The sequence below is a fragment of the Myxocyprinus asiaticus genome, chromosome 40, assembly GCF_019703515.2.
Source record: "Myxocyprinus asiaticus isolate MX2 ecotype Aquarium Trade chromosome 40, UBuf_Myxa_2, whole genome shotgun sequence".
NCBI lineage: Eukaryota > Metazoa > Chordata > Actinopteri > Cypriniformes > Catostomidae > Myxocyprinus > Myxocyprinus asiaticus.
In genome coordinates, this window is record NC_059383.1 from 211,301 (window position 1) to 216,153 (window position 4,853).

The 4,853-nt window shown below is 44.0% G+C and overlaps 2 non-coding genes across 2 annotated transcripts; both read left to right on the plus strand.

Moving 5' to 3' along the window:
• Window positions 1-1,293: 1,293 nt before the first annotated feature.
• trnat-agu (transfer RNA threonine (anticodon AGU)) lies at window positions 1,294-1,367 on the plus strand. Its single transcript has one exon. It is a non-coding gene; the product is annotated as a tRNA-Thr (tRNA).
• Window positions 1,368-2,140: 773 nt separating this feature from the next.
• trnai-aau (transfer RNA isoleucine (anticodon AAU)) lies at window positions 2,141-2,214 on the plus strand. The gene has a single exon. It is a non-coding gene; the product is annotated as a tRNA-Ile (tRNA).
• The last annotated feature ends 2,639 nt before the right edge of the window (window positions 2,215-4,853 follow it).

Below are 4,853 nucleotides of genomic sequence, written 5' to 3' on the forward strand. Positions count from 1 at the left end.
TGTAGGAGGGCCAATCGGGTTGGGGCACTTGCTGACCTCATAAAGACTTGGCAGTGGCACCACTGGAAAGAGCACCCTCGAAAATGGGTGGGTAGGGCTTGCTTTCGTCCCTCTATCACCTTCCTGGCAAGAGTTATGGCAATCCGGCATGAGCATGGTGGTTTTCATCCCTATAACCTAACCCTAACCCTAACCTAACCCTAACCTAACCTAACCCTAACCCTAACCTGCCTTTGTAGTGTGTTGTGGCTGCTGAGTCTCTAAAATTTAAACGGCACTTTGTAGGAGGGCCAATCGGGTTGGGGCACTTGCTGACCTCATAAAGACTTGGCAGTGGCACCACTGGAAAGAGCACCCTCGAAAATGGGTGGGTAGGGCTTGCTTTCGTCCCTCTATCACCTTCCTGGCAAGAGTTATGGCAATCCGGCATGAGCATGGTGGTTTTCATCCCTATATCCTAATCCTAAATTATGGCAATCCGGCATAAGCGTGGTGGTTTTCATCCCTATATCCTAACCTAACCTAACCCTAACCCTAACTGTGGGTTCAAGTCCCAACAGAGTCACTGCCTTAGTCATTTTGCTAAGCACACTTGGCCAACGAACAAGTCTATCTGACCACCAAAACTCTTTTCTCAAACAAACACTTTCATCCTCTCAATAGCATGGCCTATTCCTTGATCTGATGACCTCCCATGGAGACTTTGCAGCAGAAGGTGCTGTGGCTCAGTTGGTTAAAGTGCCTGTTTAGTAAACAGGAGGTCATGGGTTCAAATCTCAGCAGTGCCTTTGTAGTGTGTTGTGGCCGCCGAGTCTCTAAAATGTAAACGGCACTTTGTAGGAGGGCAAATCAGGTTGGGGCACTTGCTGACCTCATAGAGACTTGGCAGTGGCACCACTGGAAAGAGCACCCTTGAAAATGGGTGGGTAGGGCTTGCTTTCGTGCCTCTATCACCTTCCTGGCAAGAGTTATGGCAATCCGGCATGAGCATGGTGGTTTTCATCCCCCTAACCTAACATTTTCCTATCCCACACACAACAATGCACACAACGTGGGCACTGTGGCGCAATGGATAGCGCATTGGGCTTCTAAATTTCAAAATGTGGCCATTCAAAGGTTGTGGGTTCAAGTCCCAACAGAGTCACTGTCTCAGTCAATTTGCTAAGCACACTTGGCCGTCAAACAAGTCTATCTGACCACCAGAACTTTTTTCTCAAACAAACACTTTCATGCTCACAATAGCATGTCCTGTTCATTGATCTGATGACCTCCCATGGACACTTTGCAGCAGAAGGTGCTGTGGCTCAGTTGGTTAAAGTGCCTGCCTAGTAAACAGGAGTTCCTGGGTTCAAATCCCAGCAGTACCTTTGTAGTGTGTTGTGGCCACTGAGTCTATAAAATGTAAACGGCACTTTGCAGGAGGGCCAATCGGGTTGAGGCACTTGCTGACCTCATAGAGACTTGGCAGTAGCACCACTGGAAAGAGCACCCTCGAAAATGGGGGGGTTTGCTCTCATGGCTCTATCACCTTGCTGGCAAAAGTTATGGCAATCCGGCATGAGCAGGGTGGTACTCATCCCTATATCCTAAACCCTAACCCTAAGGGCTTGCTTTCGTGCCTCTATCACCTTGCTGGCAAAAGTTATGGCAATCCGGCATGAGCATGGTGGTTTTCATCCCTATATCCTAACCCTAACTTACCTAACCCTAACCTAACCTTATAAACAAGATATCCTGGTTTCAAATCTTAGCAGTGCTTATCTGACAGTGACTGTGCTATCTGGCCCCTCCTGAGGATAGGAGGTCCTGACACCTCCTATTGAAAGTGTGTTCAATTCTTAATTCTTGGGAAGTTGATTTCCTTACTACAGAGAGTGTAACCTCAGAGTGTTGACGACACAACATGATGAGCTCTGTGGTGCAATGGATAGCGCATTGGACTTCCACATGTGGCCATTCAAAGGTTGTGGGTTCAAGTCCCCACAGAGTCACTGTCTTAGTCAATTTGCTAAGCACACTTGGCCAACAAACAAATCTATCTGACCACCAAAACTCTTTTCTCAAACAAACATTTTCGTGTTCTCAATAGCATGGCCTACTCATTGATCTGATGACCTCCCATGGAGACTTCGCAACAAAAGGTGCTGTGGCTTAGTTGGTTAAAATGCTTGCCTAATACACAGGAGATCCTGGGTTCAAATCCCAGCAGTACCTTTGTAGTATGTTGTGGCCACTGAGTCTCTAAGATGTAAATGGCACTTTGTAGGAGGGCCAATCGGGTTGAGGCACTTGCTGACCTCATAGAGACTCGGTGGTGGCACCACTGGAAAGAGCACCCTCGAAAATGGGGGGGTAGGGCTTGCTTTTGTACCTCATTCACCTTCCTGGCAAAAGTTATGGCAATCCGGCATGAGCATGGTGGTTTTCATCCCTATATCCTTACCTAACCTAACCCTAACCCTAACCTAACCCTAACAATACCCACATCAGCTCCTAAACCTAACCTGGGGTACCCTTACAGATAATACCCCTTATGGGCATGTATTTATTTTAGTTTTAAATTTTATTTTAGTGTTTATTTTACTAATGAGCTGTGTTATCTGTCCCTTTCCCGCTCTTGGGTGGATTCTTACGTGGTCCTAGTTGAGGGAAGGACTGTGTACAACCCGGCCTGGGCCCTTTATTGGACCCAGGCCTTGGATTTCCATTATTACAGCTAGTCCCACACACAGAGCAATGGACACACAATGTGACGTGCACTGTGGCGCAATGGATAGCGCATTGGGCTTCTAAATTTCAAAATGTGGCCATTCAAAGGTTGTGGGTTCAAGTCCCAACAGAGTCACTGTCTTAGTCAATTTGCTAAGCACACTTGGCCGTCAAACAAGTCTATCTGACCACCAGAACTTTTTTCTCAAACAAACACTTTCATGCTCCCAATAGCATGTCCTGTTCATTGATCTGATGACCTCCCATGGACACTTTGCAGCAGAAGGTGCTGTGGCTCAGTTGGTTAAAGTGCCTGCTTAGTAAACAGGAGTTCCTGGGTTCAAATCCCAGCAGTACCTTTGTAGTGTGTTGTGGCCACTGAGTCTATAAAATGTAAACGGCACTTTGCAGGAGGGCCAATCGGGTTGAGGCACTTGCTGACCTCATAGAGACTTGGCAGTAGCACCACTGGAAAGAGCACCCTCGAAAATGGGGGGGTAGGGCTTGCTTTCATGCCTCTATCACCTTCCTGGCAAAAGTTATGGCAATCCGGCATGAGCATGGTGGTTTTCATCCCTATATCCTAACCCTAACCCTAACCTAACCTAACCCTTTTGGGCCTGCTCGGGGTTGGGATTGGGTCATGGCACAGTTTTTTTTCGGTTTTTATTTTATTCCCTTAAACAATTTTATTGTATGGTTTGGATTGGGTTGGGTATTTCCAGTTTTACTTATTCCCATAATTAAGTGTGTGTCTCTCTCTGTGTGTTTATTTGCACACACACACACATACATGTGTGTGTGTGTATGTATATATATATATGTATATATGTGTATGTATGTGTATGTATATATACATACACACACACACTCTCTTATATGTACACACACAAATCACATACATCATTTATATACACAAACATACATTTGTGTGATTTCAAAATTTATTTTAGGAATAGAGATACCTTTTACTTATAAATAAATATACATGATTCATATATACTCATTTACATTGATAATTTCTTCATCTTCATAACTTTTTTTTAAAAAAAACCTCTTTTTTTGTTAGTTTACAAATTCAATATACACAGACACAGTTTATTACAGGAGATTTAGGAAAAAAGATCTTGATTGCTCATCGCTGGACTGGTTATTTGAATGTTCATGTGATGATCGGTTCGTTTGTTTAATTTGACATCAAAGGTTCTTTGAGTGTTTTTGATACACGGGAGGAGAATTCTACTCCATATATGGCTTATGTTGGTGCGTCACTATTGACCCGACAGAATCACACAATTAGTGAATATCATCTTTAATATTTTATTTTATACTAATTTGGGCTTGAATTCCATTTGTTTTCACAAATTTAAAGAATATTCCTTCATTTCGCTTTGTTTATTCACACAGTTTGTATATAACTGAGCTTAATTGTTCTGGTTTTATAACAGCGTCACGCACATACACACACACACACACACACACACATAGAGAGAGCGCGCTGCAGGCTCATGCACACAGCACGCATTTGAGGACAGCGCGCCGCGTGATTTGGATGCTCAGCGAATTGTCTGCGCATATAAAGTGATCTTTTGGACATTTTTAGTCAGTTTTGTGATCTAATTTCGTTCAAGTCAGCCTGAGGAAGGTACAGTTTAGTACCGAAACGTCGCACAAGACTTGAACGGTACAGTTTGTTTTGTTTTTGGAGTTTTTTGCTGAGTTTGGTGTGCGTTTAGGATGGATGTTTTTTCGAGGCGCGAGAGACAGCGTTTGGCGCCGCGTCCTCGTATTAGACTCACTGATACATCACCAAACTACAGATTTGATGCTTCAATGAAGAATACAACTGCATGTTTTCGTGCAAATGAGTTTAATTATGACTCACACGACCAAGAAAAGAATACAAATGCACGTTTACGTGCAAGACGTGACAACAAATTGTTTAACAAACAAACAAATGCACATTTTCGTGCACGTGAGTTTATGAATACACAATACAGATATTTGAATTGGCAACATGAGTATTCCCGTCCAGGTCGAGTACCAGTGTCCCGAGAAAGTTCCAGGCTTGGTTCTTCTCGTTCAGTCTCTACTTTCCACCCTGATCAGCACTATGAGGTTGTAGGTCCATACAGACCTCCCAA